This window comes from Corythoichthys intestinalis, chromosome 5 (genome assembly GCF_030265065.1).
Source record: "Corythoichthys intestinalis isolate RoL2023-P3 chromosome 5, ASM3026506v1, whole genome shotgun sequence".
Classification (NCBI taxonomy): domain Eukaryota; kingdom Metazoa; phylum Chordata; class Actinopteri; order Syngnathiformes; family Syngnathidae; genus Corythoichthys; species Corythoichthys intestinalis.
The window spans coordinates 4,297,850-4,316,641 of record NC_080399.1 but is presented as its reverse complement, the minus strand read 5'-3'; the positions used below and the strand labels follow the sequence as shown (position 1 = coordinate 4,316,641).

At 38.6% G+C, this 18,792-nt stretch overlaps 1 long non-coding RNA gene across 1 annotated transcript; it reads left to right on the top strand.

The window, feature by feature from the left end:
• Positions 1-11,052: 11,052 nt before the first annotated feature.
• LOC130916520 (uncharacterized) lies at positions 11,053-11,711 on the top strand. Its single transcript, XR_009063297.1, has 2 exons — positions 11,053-11,247; positions 11,342-11,711. It is a non-coding gene; the product is annotated as an uncharacterized LOC130916520 (long non-coding RNA).
• Positions 11,712-18,792: the final 7,081 nt, after the last annotated feature.

Here is an 18,792-nt window from a genome sequence, read left to right as displayed (position 1 = left end):
CTTGCTGAATGTGCTAGTCCATTTTTCCCCCCTCAAACGCAAGTTTGATTGGCTGATGACTCGCACCCCCCCCCTACATTCACACACGCATTCACAGCCGGTGATCTGTGAAATTTTTCATCCTATTATTTTCCTCCCGAAGCTTTTGTGGTGGTGAATAAGCACTCTTTTACATTCAGTTGGACTCTCAAAGTTGTCCAAAGGTGCTAAATAAACGATAGTTTAGGGCTGCAGCTATCGAATATTTTAGTAATCGAGTAATCGACTGAAAATTTTATCGAGTAATTGGATAAAACATTTTTTTTATTTTTTTTTAGGTAAAGAGCAATTATAAGTAAACATGAGAAAACAAGACATTTCATCCAATATTGAACAATTTTCAGTCAATCAATGTCTTTGTTTTCGATGTACATTGTTGAAAACAGCCAACAATTGCATCTCCGATGTACTCTCGCATCAAAGTCATCTGACTTAGGTGCGCTATTTTTGGCTTGAACTCCTCGAGCTGAGTCCGATGGCTGGCTGGAGCCCTGGTGGCCATTATTCTTGCTCCATCATGCTTTATGCCATTGGCGCGATCACCTGTCACTCAAACATGTCGGAAGTAGCGGCGAAGTTGGATCTTTGTGTCAAAATGATTCAATCAAAACTTTCTACTGAAAAAAAAAAGTGCCTTCAAAACTTTTAGTACTTCAAATAAAAAATGAGTTCAACATTTTTTTTTTTTTTTAGGGAAGGTAAAATTTTATTTTTGAAAATGATGTTTTCGTTTGATTGGAAATAGTTTTTTTGACTGAAGCAACTTTTTCTGGGATTGAATGATTTAGACACAAATGTCCTACCCATAATATGGCCCTAACAAAAAAGGATTGCTTTAATCAAAGAAAACAGTTTAAATGAAAAGTTAAGTGTCGAAATGCAAAATTCTGAGTCTCAAATATTTTATCGCATTCAAAAACTTTTTTCTATGATTGAAAAATATTTTTGATTGAAGTGATTTTTCTTTCTAAATTTTATTTATTTATTTTTTTTTGCTTGAAGCAACTTTTTGGTTAAGTAATTAAGACCCAAATTCAATCCCAAAAATTTGTTTCAATCAAAAGAAATGCTTTTTTTTTTTTTTTGCATTCAAACACCTTTTTTTTTTTAACTGAAGTGACTTTATTGAAAATATATATTTTGATTGAAGCAAGTTTTTTTTTTTGTTTTTTTTTTTATTGAATGATAAAGACACAAATTACCCCCATAGAAACCTAGCCCTCTGCAGGGCTAACGTTACGTGAGCGAGTGACATCTTATTTATTAGTGCTGAGAATCAAATGCTTTAAGATGGCGGCTGTTTACTAATGCCGCCCAGTCTGTCGTTTCGCATGTAGTTCTACATAGATGTGATATCCATGAGACACTCAGACGCTACCTGCTACTACTGTAGCATCATGCGGGCATAGTTTTTAGCAACGTCGGAGTAGTTTGTAGCGGCTGTGGTAAGGTTTTTTTTATTTTAATTGCTTCTTCCTCTACGCACGTAACGTCAGCGCGTTCTCGCGCATTAAAAGTAGTCCGGGGAAAACGTGATGCTTAGAGCTGTCAAAATCAAACGATTCCTCGAGGTGACTAAAATTACTTGGACCAGTTTTTAAACTCTAGTTGCTCGAGTATTTGTTTCAGCTCTTCGAGATTTTTTTGCCAGCGATGCCGAGTAGCTGTAGCAGCTCTAGTAGTAGCAGGTAGCTCTTCCGACTTCACCAATGAGATGTCGTAAATATAATCATGACTCCATTATACCAATCAGACGCAAGCCCTGTGTTCTAGCTTCACGCCAGCCTGCTCAATCATGTGTCTTCAGCACCGTAAAAAATGAAGTATTTGATATTGAGCGCTGCGCTCAACATGACTTGAAAGTGAGGATTTCAACCTCTCCCCCAGTTTTTATTTGGCACTAATTGACCAAGGAAAACCGGATATATGCTCCTTTTAATTTCTAAATAGTAATTAGTAATAGTAGTTTGTTGTTGTTGTATTTCTTTGGCTTAATGTGTATGGAGGACCAGGAGTGCAAAAATTCAATAAATAAATACACAAATAAATAATTAGAAGTGTCATTCAAATGCTTCTATTTCAATTTTTATTTATTTCAATTTATATTCATTTACTTCCATTTTTATTTATTTATTTCAATTTTTATTTATTTATTTCAATCAATATTTTTTATTTCAATTTTTATTTATTTCAATTTCTATTTATTCATTTCCATTTATTTTTATTTATTTCAATGTTTAGTTATTTATTTCAATTTATATTTATTTATTTCGATTTTTATTTATTTCAGCTTTTATTCAATTATTTAAACTTTTATTCATTTATTTATTTCATTCTTGCACTCTTGTTCCCCGTGTGGCCGCATGAAATAATTTGATCAGTCATTGGCTCATCAAATTGAAGTAACGCTACTCTTACTTGAGTAAAATTTTTGGCTAAATTTAAATTTGCTTATAAAATCCAGACACTTATTCTGGAAGTTTTCAAAATGTTTCTTTAGTAGTTTTTGAAATCAAAGGTTTGAATCAAAGCGGTGTACCACCTAAACAAACCCATACATATGCACTGCAAAACTTCACCTTCTTAAAACGAAGAAAAAAAGCTTAACTTTCCTTGTTTTCAGTGTAATTCTACTAGAAATAAGTGAAATTATCTGCTAGTGCTTCAGGTAAATATTACTCAGATTTCTTGAAATAAAGAAAAAATATCTAGCTGAAAATAAGCTTAACAGACTTATTTTAAGCAAAACGTTTGTATATTTAAAAAAAAAAAAAAAAAAACTTGTTTGTCAGAAATGTTCTTAATTCAAAAATAGATATTGTTCAAAACATTATTTGAAAGCATTTTTTTCTTGATTTCGGTGACAAATGACCAACTTGTAGTTATATAGCCTTAATAAGAACAAATACTGTAGTAATATTTACTTAAAGTGGAAGAATCCGACACATTTATTAGTTAACCAGCCTTTAACACTCAGAAAAAGATGGAGAAAATTATTCGACTAGATTTAAGAAAAATGATCAGATTAAGACGTTATAAATTTGCAGTGCAGAAGTTAAATTTTTATTGATTTATTTTGCATTCATAATTTAGCCTATCAATTAATTTGGTTCACATTGTTGAAAAGTGTAGCCCTGACCGCCGTTCACCCAATCTGCTTGGTTTTATTAATGTCCCGTCTCAAGCAAAAGTGTACACGGTTATGCTGTTGTATCGTCCCTACCAATATTGAGACCAAACTTACGCCCTTGCTTTAACCGCATCATGGCCCAGCATCTCGCATTAGTCATACAGTATTATGCTTTTAATGAGATATTAATTTCGAGTGGTGACGTCACTCGTAGCTTTTCTATGCTGCATTCCAGAGAAGTGGGAAGTCTGATTTATCCCACACGGATGGTACCAGTTCCGACCTCAAAACGTTCCAATCGAATGTAAACCGCAAAGATGGCTGATCGCGAAAAGTTGTTTTTTATTATGCATACCAAAAGGCATCATGACCTACAGCAAACCTGCCTTCTCGCAAGCAATCAAATAGTGGAGGAAAAACGGCGGCTGATGTAAACTGGTCACACTAAACTGCAGTAGCCAAGTGCCTATATGTAACTTTACTGCCAAATACAGTGCCTTGCAAAAGTATTCGGCCCCCTTGAACCTTGCAACCTTTCACCACATTTCAGGCTTCAAACATAAAGATATAAAATTGTCATTTTTTGTCAAGAATCAACAACAAGTGGGACACAATCGTGAAGTGGAACAAAATTTATTGGATAATTTCAACTTTTTTAACAAATAAAAAACTGAAAAGTGGGGCGTGCAATATTATTCTGCCCCCTTGCGTTAATACTTTGTAGCGCCACCTTTTGCTCCAATTACAGCTGCAAGTCGCTTGGGGTATGTTTCTATCAGTTTTGCACATCGAGAGACTGACATTCTTGCCCATTCTTCCTTGCAAAACAGCTCGAGCTCAGTGAGGTTGGATGGAGAGTTTGTGAACAGCAGTCTTCAGCTCTTTCCACAGATTCTCCATTGGATTCAGGTCTGGACTTTGACTTGGCCATTCTAACACCTGGATACGTTTATTTTTTAACCATTCCATTGTAGATTTGGCTTTATGTTTTGGATCATTGTCCTGTTGGAAGATAAATCTCCGTCCCAGTCTCAGGTCTTGTGCAGATACCAACAGGTTTTCTTCCAGAATGTTCCTGTATTTGGCTGCATCCATCTTTCCCGTCAATTTTAACCATCTTCCCTGTCCCTGCTGAAGAAAAGCAGGCCCACACCATGATGCTGCCACCACCATGTTTGACAGTGGGGATGGTGTGTTCAGGGTGATGAGCTGTGTTGCTTTTACGCCAAACATATCGTTTTGCATTGTGGCCAAAAAGTTCAATTTTGGTTTCATCTGACCAGAGCACCTTCTTCCACATGTTTGGTGTGTCTCCCAGGTGGCTTGTGGCAAACTTTAAACGAGACTCTTTATGGATATCTTTGAGAAATGGCTTTCTTCTTGCCACTCTTCCATAAAGGCCAGATTTGTGCAGTGTACGACTGATTGTTGTCCTATGGACAGACTCTCCCACCTCAGCTGTAGATCTCTGCAGTTCATCCAGAGTGATCATGGGCCTCTTGGCTGCATCTCTGATCAGTTTTCTCCTTGTTTGAGAAGAAAGTTTGGAAGGACGGCCGGGTCTTGGTAGATTTGCAGTGGTCTGATGCTCCTTCCATTTCAATATGATGGCTTGCACAGTGCTCCTTGAGATGTTTAAAGCTTGGGAAATCTTTTTGTATCCATATACGGCTTTAAACTTCTCCACAACAGTATCTCGGACCTGCCTGGTGTGTTCCTTGGTTTTCATAATGCTCTCTGCACTTTAAACAGAACCCTGAGACTATCACAGAGCAGGTGCATTTATACGGAGACTTGATTACACACAGGTGGATTCTATTTATCATCATCGGTCATTTAGGACAACATTGGATCATTCAGAGATCCTCACTGAACTTCCGGAGTGAGTTTGCTGCACTGAAAGTAAAGGGGCCGAATAATATTGCACGCCCCACTTTTCAGTTTTTTATTTGTTAAAAAAGTTTAAATTATCCAATAAATGTTGTTCCACTTCATGATTGTGTCCCACTTGTTGTTGATTCTTGACAAAAAAAATTAAATTTCATATCTTTATGTTTGAAGCCTGAAATGTGGCGAAAGGTTGCAAGATTCAAGGGGGCCGAATACTTTTGCAAGGCACTGTATATAGCTGGGGGAAGTACAGCCACTGAGTTATATCTCCTTTTTCTCTTTCTACCTACCACTTATCTTACTTTATTTCTATTTTCCAATGTTAATATCTAGTTGTCTAGTCTTTTCATCACTAGTCACCCGGTGTCCCCTTTCCCCCCTCCCCTCTGGGGAGGGGCTATTTTTCAGCTGCAGCCTCCTGACTGTCCGGACCCCAAGCTGGATGGACCTCCTCGTTGCTACCCCCGTCTCATCTGGCTAGATGGACCTCTTCTTGTTCCTTTACTCCACTGCATCTTTACGGACTGTAACTTCGCCTGCTAATTCCCATTAGCGGTCCTGGGGCTTCCTGTCTATCAGTCCTTGGAGTGGATCTCTCCTGACTGTGGTACTCTCCAAGGTTTCTCATTTTCTCCCGAAGACTCTGGAGTTTTTCCTTGCCGACATGGAGGGTCTAAGGATGGGGGATACCCAGCACTTGAATTTATTTATTCATCTTAGTTGCTTCATTTGCTGTTTCTGATTGTGTATCATATTGCCTCTGCAAAGCCCTTTGAGACAACGTTGTTGTGATCCAGGACTATACAAATAAAATTGAATTGAATTGAATTTTCGTGCATGTTCAGGCCTCCAAATTGGCCGTTTTCATTTGCCCTAATAAAAAATTAAAAAATAAAATAAAATAATAATAATAATCCTTTGCAAAACAATAGGGCTTTCGCACGCTTAATTCAATTCAATTCAATTTTATTTGTATAGCCCTCAATCACAACAGAAGTCTCAAAGGGCTTAACAGAGGCAATAAGATACACAATTAGAAATGAAGCAACAAAGATGAATAGATGCAATTCAAGTCCTGGGTATCCCCTATCCTTAAGACCCTCCATGCCGGCAAGGAAAAACTCCAAAAACTCCAGAGTCAATTGGGAGAAAAATGAGAAACCTTGGGGAGTACCACAGTCAGGAGAGATCCACTCCCAGGACGGATAGACAGGAACCCCAGAACGGCTAATGGGAATTAGCAAGCGAAATTATAGTCCGTAAAAATACAGTGGAGTAAAGGAGCAAGAAGAAGTCCCTGTAGTCAGATGAGACGGGGGTAGCAGCGAGGACGTCTATCCAGCCAGGGGTCCGGACAGTCAGGAGGCTGCAGCTGAAAAATAGCCCCTCCCCACCGGGTGACTAGTGATGAAGAGACTAGACATCTAGATATTAACATTGGAAAATAGAAATAACGTAAGACAAGTGGTAGGTAGAGTAAGAAAAGGAGATAGAACTCAGCGGCTGTACTGCCCCAAGCATTATAGCTTCTAATGCAGCTTAGACTAAACTGTGAGTCTACTCCGACTTCAACTAGCCTAACCATAAGCGTTGTCGAATAGGAACGTTTTTAATCTAATCTTAAATGTGCAGACTGTCTCGGCTTCTTTAATACTAGCTGGAAGCTGATTCCATAAAACAGGGGCTTGGTTGCTAAAGGCTCTAGCTCCGACAGTACTTTTAGAAACCCTGGGAACTACCAGTAGACCTGCATTCTGAGATCGGAGTGTTCTGTTGGGGCGGTATGGAAACAGAGCATCGGTGAGATAAGGTGGCCCCAACCCATTAATGGTCTTAAATGTAAGAAGGAGTATTTTAAATTTAATTCTAAACTCGACTGGAAGCCAGTGAAGTGCCTGGAGCACAGGGGTGATGTGCTCTCTTCTATTGGTTCCTGTTAAAAGTCTTGCTGCTGCGTTTTGGACTAGCTGAAGACCTTTTAGAGAGCTTTTAGGACAAGCTGCAAGTAGGGAGTTACAGTAATCCAATCTCGATGTAACAAACGCGTGAATTAATTTTTCTGCATCGCTTTTAGATAAAATATTTCTAATTTTGGCGATGTTGCGCAGGTGAAAGAAGGCCGTTCTACAGGTTTGTTTAATGTGTGCTTTAAACGATAAGTCAGGGTCAAATAAAACTCCTAGGTTTTTAACTGTGGTGCTGGAGGCTACACTTTCATTGTCCAGAGTGACTATCTGGGCAGCTAAAGAGGCTCTCACACTTCTCGGGCCTATTATAAGGACTTCTGTCTTTTTAGGGTTAAGTAGAAGATAGTTAGTGCTCATCCAGGTATTTATATCTCGGACGCAGGCGCTTAGTTTTTCTACTTGCCTGACCTGCTCAGGTTTAATTGATAAATACAGTTGTGTGTCGTCAGCGTAACAATGAAAGTTAATGCTATGTTTTCTGATGATATTACCTAGAGGAAGCATATACAGCGTAAACAAGATGGGCCCGAGGACAGATCCTTGCGGCACACCATAACTAACTCTAGAGTACGATGATGATTGTTGGTTTACATTGACAAACTGGTACCTATTAGATAAATATGATTTAAACCAGCAGAGGGCTGCTCCTCTAATGCCTATGTCACATTCTAATCTCTGCAATAAGATATTATGGTCGATTGTGTCAAAGGCTGCGCTCAGGTCCAACAGAACCAGGATCGAGACTAATCCAACGTCAGCGGCAAGTAACAAGTCATTAGTTACTTTAACTAATGCGGTTTCAGTGCTATGATGAGCTCGAAAGCCAGACTGGAACTGTTCAAATAAACTATTATCCTGTAGGTGCTGACAGAGCTGTTTAATTACCACTCTTTCAAGGACTTTGGAGAGAAATGGTAAGTTAGAAATAGGTCTATAATTGGCCAAAATTTCAGGATCAAGAGTAGGTTTTTTCAAGAGCGGTTTAATAACTGCATATTTAAAGGACTGCGGCACGTAGCCAGTAACTAATGAGGTATTTATTATATTTAAGATAGTGTCAATAGTTAAGAGGCAGGGTCTCTTTAAAAAGTTTGGTTGGGATTGGGTCGAGGAGGCACGTTGATGGTTTGGAGGACATTATAATTGAAATTACATCAATTTGGTCTACAGTGGTAAAGTTATTTAATATTTTAGAGGGGTTTATAGGAGATTCCGAATTCTTTGTCTGCACTTTATCAGACCTAATAACTGGAAGTGATTCATTTATTTTATTTCTAATAGTTGCGATTTTATTGTTAAAAAATTTAGTTTAGTGCTTAGGCCCTAAATAGTAAAAGAATAACAGCACTGGGTCTCCTAGCGACCCACATTCAAAAGGCACGTATAACAGTGCTTCCAAGGCCATGACAAGTAGCTTGTAAAGCTGTACAAAATGTTGGTCAGGCCCAACACGATCACATTTTTTGAGCCATTCAGACGACTGATAAAATTAAACATGTATACCGGTATCCAGGGGTGAAAGTGGGCCAGAACGGTCAGGAACGCAGTTCCAGTGTAAGATTCAGGACCAGAACGCAGTTCCGGTATAATATTTAGGGCCGAAACGCTGTTCCGGTATACGGTGGTTTGTTTCAGAAAATATGACAGCAACTGTCCAAACCCTACGTGTAACCATTTTCTTTGTCTGCTGCGATTTGGAGCGTCGAACTCCTGGACTCTGCGTTGTGTTGTGTTTTAATTTAGTTCCAGGAGACGTGGATGGTTTTCGACTTTTTATTGTCTGCATAACACACGCACACGATGCGAGCTGGTCACTCTCACAGGCCTCGCCACAACATGCTAAAGAATAATTGAAACGGTTAGCTCTTCTGCGCTAAGCTAATAGCAACTTAGCAATGCTATCCAACTCAGCTTTGCTGATGACAAATTACAACTGGCGCCATCTGCGGCACGCCCAGCTATTTATAGTCACCTCATGAGTTGGGGGCGCTATTGTGCCATCTAATGTGGACAAGTGGAATCACACATATCTATAATAACTCTGTTACATATGTATATATAGAAAAAAAAATGTCCAAACCCTATGTAAAAAAAAAAAAATGCAAAGCTGCCACATATGCATATCATCTCCAAGAAGAAAACAATCTACCAACATCAAATTTACATACACAAGTGTTAACAACAAGCATAATAAAGTGCTTGTGTACCGTAATCCGTTTCCACCGATATTTTTTTATTTTATTCCAGCTATGGTATGGAGGTTTCCCCAGCTGCTGAAGTTATCAGAGTCTGACGATGAGTAGTCACGTCAATGTGCGAATGCAAAGCAAAACGCCTGGACTCATTTATCCGTTCAATTGACTGACATACTGACACGTGATCAGCAGAGATGGTTAGCTCGGATTGGTTCAACTGTGCGGAGGAGGCCCGATCGCAGGAGTCGGAACTCGGAGAGTGCAACTGTAGACCGTGGACGAGCGTAGACGGCGCGCGGCCGTTGGCCGAAACGTAGACCGCGGTCCGCCTCCTCCTTTTGCTGTGGATAATCCCGCGTCGCCGTTGGCCGAAACGTGGACCGCGGCCCGCCTCCTTTTTTCGGCCGCGGCCAATCGGCTCTCCTCGCCTACGACCGCGGACGCCCGTGATTGGCTCCGCGAACGCAGACCGCGGCGGCCCGCTTCCTCCTTACGACGCGCCTGCGGTTGGCCCAAAAGACGCAATCGGCGAAAAGACCCACGCGCTCAATCGACAAGCCGAAAAGGTAAATATTGTGTATGAAATTCGCCAAAAACGATGCAAACCGAGTGTTGTTTTTCAATTACCGATTCGAGCTAACGCTAGCTAGGCTAGCTGGTGTGTGGATAAGCCGTGTTGTGCGCGTTGCGCCGCGCTAATAATAATTAGCCATGTGCAGGCACGCACGTAACGTTAACGTTCAACGACTCCGTGTGCTATACGTCTTGTATTACTTGTAACTAGTCACAAATTTAACCGATAACTCATTCATTTCACTTGTGTTCAATGCATTTTTTGTTGTGACGTGATCCTCCCTAGTATGATGCCCACACTGTAAATGCTCCCTATTTGGATTACAAAAAAAAACTAAACAAGACAGAAATACTGTACTACATAGACGTCATCATTTTGTAAGTGGGCCAATTTTGCATTTTCCCCAATAACTTCGGTTTTATTTGGAATTTGGGAATTAGATGAACTCAAGACACCCCTCTCAACATTTTAGCATCTCTGAACATCAAGTCATTTTTCTTTTTCTAATTGCCAGCTAGGAATGGAGGCATCCTCTTCAAAACCAACAAAAACGCAATTTTATTATTACCATCATCTAGAATTTTTCCTCCGTGTCATGTCCTGCTTTTGTGTTGATACTTGCCTTTGTGTTTCTCAGTGTACATCAGAAGCGATGACCGGCCACCACGCTTTGCTGCCTAAACTGCGCTTGAGAGGTACATGTACAAACAAGGTATTGTTCTGGATGCCTTTTAAAAAAACAACAACATCTCCTTCATTTATAAAATGAATTGAACTATATTATTACTTCTTGTCTGATGTGTTTTTTAAAAAAATTTTTTTTTTTACACCTAACAGGTAGGAAAAACTGCCTTGCCGTCACCGCAGCTCCAACAGGCCAGCAGATCCCCGGCCAGCTCACGGTGACCTTTGGGAAATACAAAGGCAAGACCTTCATGTGGCTTACGGAGGAAGATGTCGGCTATGTCAAGTAGTGAGTATATATAAGAAATTGATAATAGGCAGTGGATTGTGTGTCTTTGTTACCCAAAATAAAAAAATCGGTTTAAAACAACTACTGCATGCTCTCTTAAAAAGTCTCCTCGATGGCCACGTGAAGGAGAGGCGACGACAGAAGGGAAGGTGCGACACCAAAACTGGGGAGTGGAGGCTGAAGGAGCAGCTTCTACGCTACGTGGATATGTTCCCTCCGGTGTCATGCCACTTGGAGCAGAACATCGACCGGGCCATCTGCGGGCATGGCCGCTTCCGGTCCTTCACATTTGAGGATATGTGGCAGTTTTATGACTTCTCCAAGCTCATCCGTAACGATCTCCAGGCCGAAAGCGCAGAAGAATGGAAGATGGCCCAGGAAGCCTTCCGCTTTGTGCGTCAGTGGCTACTGATGACGGAGTAGGACATCAATGTCACGTTAAGAGATTTCGATTGTACATCCTCACAAAGGAGGAGGAGGTTAGTAGGTTGATTAAAAAATAACATAATTTCCTTTGCCAGTGTTTTAATGCATTTCAGGGCTTACCCGTGATATTTATTTTTTGTTCTGTAGCGAGCTAAAGGCAAAGTTGCACCAGCTACGCCCCTCACGTCAGCTTGTGCATCAGCATTAGCAGCATTATCAACATGACCTGCTGTAGCAAATACACCATCAGCAGCAGCGGCAGTAGCAGCAGCACAACAACAAGCACCACCACCACAAGGTGATGATGAAGACTGGCAATGTAAAATACTACGCGCCCGGGCGCTTTGTGGCCAATCCGCACAGGGTCAAAAAAAATATTCCAAAAAAAACCAAACAAACAAAAACTACACGGTCAAGGCGTCCACGTCCAAAGGACTTTCTGGCAGGTCTTTTGAAAACTTTGTAAATTTTAAGGAGGCGGTCAATGACCTTGTAAAATAAAACACATTGATATGTACTTCATGTCTCAGCTACTTTTTACACACACAAATATGCAGTATGTTCGGCATAGCATATAGTCCTGTATATTGTGCACTTTCCCAATGAGTGCAGACAGAAAATTAAAAACCTAGTCCTTATTTCTCAACACTTCAATATCTGCAAAACACTTGCTTATCATTAAACTTATTTAAGACTCAATAATGGCTGCTTAACTTTTACTGTGTACTATAGCTCCTTTATTGAAATACAAGAAAAAAACTGGAATTTGAGTGTTATAACAAATACATTTAAAGCATAGAGATTGGGAAAAGTCCTAATGCCCTTAATTGAAAGTGGAGAAAAAATAGGCCAAGACAACACAACAGCTAAAACGCAGTAATGATGAAATCTATAATGCTGCGCTTCGGACTACGACGTCACTTGAAGGAAACAACGTCAAACTTTGGTCCCGCCCTCCCGCAGCCTCTGAACAGATGCTCAACCACCCTGCGGAATGGAAAGATGCCAAGACCACCCAGAGGTAACTTGTTACCTGTTGGGCAGAATGACCTCGTGAATGAAAATTTAAAACCTAGTGACTTACTTCTAATGGAATACTAGTTTCTTAACACTTGTATATCTGATTAACACTTGCATATTGCAGTTTGCTATTGGCGTAGTTCAGGAGTCAGCTATCATTTTATTTATTTCAACATCATCCTTCGTACACTGCTTAGTTTAAATTTATTTTTAGGTAGTAGTAGTGTATATTATTTATTTATGTATTGACATTAATTTATTGTGTGATGCACTGATAGGGTGTTGCTATTTTTAATGTCATTGTACTATTTGAATGACAAAGCCTATTCTATTCTAACATTCAAACAGCCGTATTCAACCGCCTGCAACTACCACAGAAAAGACAACACACACAAATTGACCTTAAAATATGAATGAATCAGCTCATCTGTGAATACGTATTTTATATATTCTGCGGGGAAAAGTTCACCTAACAAAGGCATTTAGGATTCTTTTACATTGGCCAAAAACACACCTCCTTAAAATAAATTCATATATATTCAATCTTTAAAAAGCTTTGAAATGTCATAAATATTCTTAATTCCAGAATAAATATGGTTCAAAACATTATTTGAAAGCAATTTTTTTTTTTATTTAGGTAAAAAACGAACAACTTTTTGATGTATGTGCTTAATAAGAACAAATGGCAATATTTACTGAAGTAAGTAAGTGGAATAATCTCACATTCATCTGTTAAATAGTCTTTAACGCGCAAAACAAGATGGAGAAAATTATTTGACTAGACTATGTGGGCCTAAAGTGCAGTAAGCAACCGGAATTAGTGCTCATTGTTTAAATACACTTTAAACTCATTCATAAACTGTTTTACAAAAAACTCACAGCCAGGAGGGGATGTTCAATTGGAGTGGGTTCGGTCACACACAGATTGCAGACCGGAAGGAGTACTGGCCAATCAGAGCAGGGTTGGGGTACCACCCCACAGTCTGGACTGATGACCAATCAGAGAGGGCGTATTTAATTGTAGGGCAGAATTGATACAAATCAGTCAACGTTTCGCGATTTGAAGACAGAGGCTGCATCGCGCTCGACCTTTGACCCTTGACTCTAAAGTTTGGCCCCGGGCGTCAACGTTGAGCGCAGGTGTCGCTAGAGTTCGATTGCACTTCACGTGGGAGGAGGCCCCTGTGCATGTTATGGAAGACCAGGAGTGCAAAAATTCAATAAATAAATACATAATTAAATAAATAATTAAAAATGTCATTAAAATGCTTTTATTTCAATATTTATTTATTTATTTCAATTTTTGATTTATTTATTTTGATTTATATTTTTTTTCAATTTTTATTTCAGTTTATATATATTTCGATTTATATTTATTTATTTCCATTTTTATTCATTTATTTCAGCTTTTATTTATTTATTTTAATTTATTTATTTAATCATTTATTTATTTATTTCAACATTTATTTATTTCACTTTTTATTTCATTCTTGCACTCTTGTTGCTCCGGAGGTGCAACCATGAAATAATTTTATCTGTCACGTTTGCTCGTCCAAGTTTCTAACGTCCGATTGGTTGCTCAGCAAAGCAAGTCTTAACTAGTCGATCTGAGATAATAGATTGACGCCTGAGGCATTGGCTAATTTTTATGTACACCCGATACATAAGGTGGCAGTGTAAATCCGTATAATCTGAAAAATAATTGCTCCCTCAAAATCACAAAGACGACGTAGATTAGTAGCGTGGTCAGTGTAGCGGTAGTAGGCCTTGACGCATTTCGCGTGTTGTCCAAGCAAAACATACAAATGTCCAAAACGTGCCCAGAGCTGCTCAGAGAAGCAGCAAATTTAATCGAGGAAACTCTGAGAACTCCACCAGCAGCCCATGGTGGAGTCCAGTCTGTGGCTTCTATATGGCGCGGGCCAGTGCCTTTAAGCGGGCTGATGTCTGCTTACGGGAAACTCTAGTATACCTCAAAAGTGGAACGGTCCTTGGATATCTCCCAGATTTTTTTTTTTTTTTTTTACTCAAGTTTTGAAATAAGGCTAAATGACAGAAATAACTAGCAGTTGTCCAAGTAGTTTTAATCTGAACTCCGACATCATTTTCACATCTTAATGATTTAGTTTGGGGTGCTAGGGGTGCTCCAGTGACTCTCTAAAGTGGACCCGTTGTCGAATAGGTCACCAGTTTTTTCATATATTTAATAAAGGGACTTGCGCTCCGAAACCACCTCATTGCATTCTGAAGCCAGCGCATTGCATTACCGTAATGCACATAATGCAAACAACAATAATCCAAATGAGGGGCGGCTGGTTTGACTTCGTTTTTACAAGTGGAGGCTGGCTTGACCGCAGTTCTAAACTATCGAAAACTCTTTGATCAACATCTTGATCTGACAGAGCCAAGATGATGCCAATAACGTTAATTAATTGCTGTTTCTTAGGACACGTACTCAGGGTCCAAATGTCCTGCTTCAATTTGTTCTGAGAAATCTAACATGTCCCGAGAGAGCTCATGCAAAATCTCAGATAACGCCGCCATGTTGGGAAGAAATAGGACGAAGCAATCGCTTATTACTCGATCAACTCAAACCCCGCCTAGTTCACGCCCGCCCACCGAGTTTGATGAGCCAATGACAGATACAGTGGTACCTCTACATACGATCACTTCGACACACGATCTTTTCGACATCCGACGTAAAATTTGAGCCGCCATTTGTTTCTACATCCGACGAGTTGCTCGAAATACGACGACATGACAGCACTGCAAACGAACCCACGGTGGATTTTCTTATGTGAGAAATCAACACAGTTTTCAAAAAAAGTGGATAGTTGGAGAAACAAGGAAAAAAAGTGATGCTTACCTTTGAAATGAAGATGCAAGTTATAGAAAAATATGAGCTTGGGGTGCGCGTCCCTGAACTGGCTCAACAATACAGCTCCATGGTCCTCTTATGACCACCGTTCGCCACTATTTATAAGTTAAGGTGACAATTATTATTGTGGTAACATTGCCAAGGAAATCGCCAGCTTTGTCACGTTTTTATCATTTATTTAAGAACTTATCCAACACAAAACGCTCATTGTCTTAAGCAGTTGACTGCTCTCAGGAAAACGAAAGTATTATCTCTACCGCACCGACCTATCTCACTGGAGACGTCACCTTCGCGGTGCGTTCAGGGACAGTAAAAAGTGTCCGCCATATTAGAATCCGATTCGTTACATTATTTTCAGGAATAATTATTAATTCTTCTTCTTCTTATATTATTCTGAATTATTTATTTATAACTTATTTGTTTTTCTATGTTTAATTGCCATTTGTAACAGTGCCAGCAGTATTTATTAAGAATTTAGTGTATGTTTTTAGGCTTTGGAACGAATTAATGGAATTATAATGTATTCCTATGGGAAAATCCTGCTCGACATACGACCATTTCGACTTACAAACAAGGTCCTGGAACGAATTAAATTCGTATGTAGAGGTACCACTTGTACAATTATTTCATGCGGTCACATGGGGAACAAGAGTGCAAGAATGAAATAAATAAAAAGTGAAATAAATAAATGTTGAAATACATAAATGATGAAATAAAAAGAATTAAAATAAATAAATAAAAGCTGAAATAAATGAATAAAGATGGAAATAAATAAATATAAATAAAAAAAAATATATAAATTGAAATAAATAAATAAAAATTGAAATAAATATAAATCGAAATAAATAAATAAAAATTGAAATAAATATAAATTGAAATAAATAAATAAATATTGAAATAAATATAAATTGAAATAAATAAATGAAAATTGAAATAAATATTGAAATAAAAGCATTTTAATGACACTTTTAATTATTTATTTAATTGTGTATTTATTTATTGAATTTTTGCACTCCTGGTCCTCCATAGCATGTTTTCTGGAACAGCAAAAAAAAAAAAAAAAAATAATAATAATAATAATAAAATAAAATAAAAAAAAGCTTGTTGAATTGAGGCGACAACAAAAGGACAATCAACATAAAATGGATCAAACCTTTAAGAGCAAGGAAAGAGTTGAGGAGGCTTTTAGGCATGACACCTGCCTAAAACTTTGGCACAGTACTGTATATTTGTATTATATTATGTATATACAGGATATATTGTATGTATATATTTTCCCCAAGTGGAAGCTTCCATGATCCTAATAAATTTAATAATTAAAAAAATATATATATACAGTACTGTGCAAAAGTTTTAGGCAGGTGTCCTGCCTAAAACTTTTGCACAGTACTGTATGTTCGGCTACTTTCCTTATGATTTAAAAAAGTCAATGTTTGCCCGATCTTCAAAATATATACCATTTCACTCTGCATAATATAAGTCATTTGTACTTATTTTTCTGAATGGATGTTGCTTAAATCTTTATGATTTAAAAATAAGTAAACGTTTACATTAACTTCAATTTTAATATACATCCTATGTTCTTAAGTAGTTAAAATTGAGATTTGGCATTTAGTATGTGAGGAAATGAGGGAAAATAAAAATTAGGAGATGGAGGTTGGGGTTATAGCTTTTTTTGTCAACTTTTATTTTACACATCATTGAAAAAATACAATTTTGAATGAAAATCCATTTTTGAATGGGTTATAGAAATAAGTGTGCCAAAACAGTTTTCTTTGCATTTCAGTAGTTTTAGGAGGTTTGAACCCCCCCTCCCAATATAAGGAATAAATAAATAATGAAATTTCTGGCTCCATGGCGACTGCGTCAGGGAGTTCCGGCAAGAAATTCTAGCCACTTTCACCCCTGGCGGTACCCTTAAAACAGACTGGATGGTATTCACCCGAGCTGCTACAAACATTTCTGAAGCACTGGTCCATCTCAACAAGATTCTCAGTGAATCATTATATGCCACTTGTAGTCTCTGGAAATTTGCTTTGTTATAATTAGACCACAGATGTGCAGTGTAAGGTGGTGTACAATGGGCCTTAAAAAGGGCCACCTTGACCTCATCAGAGCATGGTCCAAATTTACGGGAACGGATATTAGCTTGGACCTATAGAGAACGGCATTGGCGAAATACACTCACCGGCCCCTTTATTAGGTACACCATGCTAGTAACGGGTTGGACCCCCTTTTGCCTTCAGAACTGCCTCAATTCTTCGTGGCATAGATTCAACAAGGTGCTGGAAGTATTCCTCAGAGAGTTTGGTCCATATTGACATGATGGCATCACACAGATTTGTCGGCTGCACATCCATGATGTGAATCTCCCGTTCCACCACATCCCAAAGATGCTCTATTGGATTGAGATCTGGTGTGAACTCATTGTCATGTTCAAGAAACCAGTCTGAGATGATTCCAGCTTTATGACATGGCGCATTATCCTGCTGAAAGTAGCCATCAGAAGTTGGTTACAGTGTGGTCATAAAGGGATGGACATGGTCAGCAACAATACTCAGGTAGGCTGTGGCATTCCAACGATGCTCAATTGGTACCAAGGGGCCTAAAGAGTGCCAAGAAAATATTCCCCACACCATTACACCACCACCACCAGCCTGAACTGTTGATACAAGGCAGAAAGGATCCATGCTTTCATGTTGTTGACGCCAAATTCTGACCCTACCATCCGAACGTCGCGGCAGAAATCGAGACTCATCCGACGAGGCAACGTTTCTCCAATCTTCTATCGATGAGCTTGTGCAAATTGTAGCCTCAGTTTCCTGTTCTTAGCTGAAAGGAGTGGCGCCCGGCGTGGTCTTCTGCTGCTGTAGCCCATCTGCCTCAAAGTTCGACGTACTGTGCGTTCAGAAATGGTCTTCTGCCTACCTTGGTTGTAGGCATGTGCCGGTATGAGATTTTCACGGTACGATAACCGTGAGCAAAAATACCGCGGTTTCACAGTATCACGGTATTGCAAGTATAGCTCCAAAATTTAGAGATGTATGGGTTTAAAAAAAAAAAAAAATCCATTGAACAGGATTTTTTCAAAACATATTTGCAAATTGGAACATGAATATAATGCGAAAATAAATAAATTAACAAAAAATAACAAATATATAAAATTAAAATAAATAGAACCTCGACTATACCCACAGCCACAGCTCAAGTTGCTCAATATTAGAGTAAGAACAAAATAATTGCTATAAAAAGTAAAAACACTTCTAAATAAAATTAAAAATATATACTGTATGACTTTTTTTTGAGGGGGGAAGCTCAAGTGAAGCTTCGACATTTTCAGCCACTGTGTCAACTCTAGTCTACATGATGCCATGCATTTGTGTTAAAAAGAACAAAGAATTCATAAGTTAATAAGTTAGTTAAAAATGTATAAGTTAGTTTTATAAATTAGTTAAAATGTAAATATTGTTGAGGAAAGGTTTCATCAAAAAAAAAAAAAAAAAGTGAGGAGTGGGACCTCCTCTCTCAATTAGCGATCTTTGACGCGATTCTTTTTCTTTCCCCGCTGCATTCAAGCTTTTCTCTCACTCAGCAGCTGTGAGACATAAAAGAAGCTGCTCTCCCAGTTTAGCATAGGCTAACATTCGTCTTTGTAAGTTTTAGTTAGTTTGTATATTGAATTTGAAAGGAAAATGTGTGT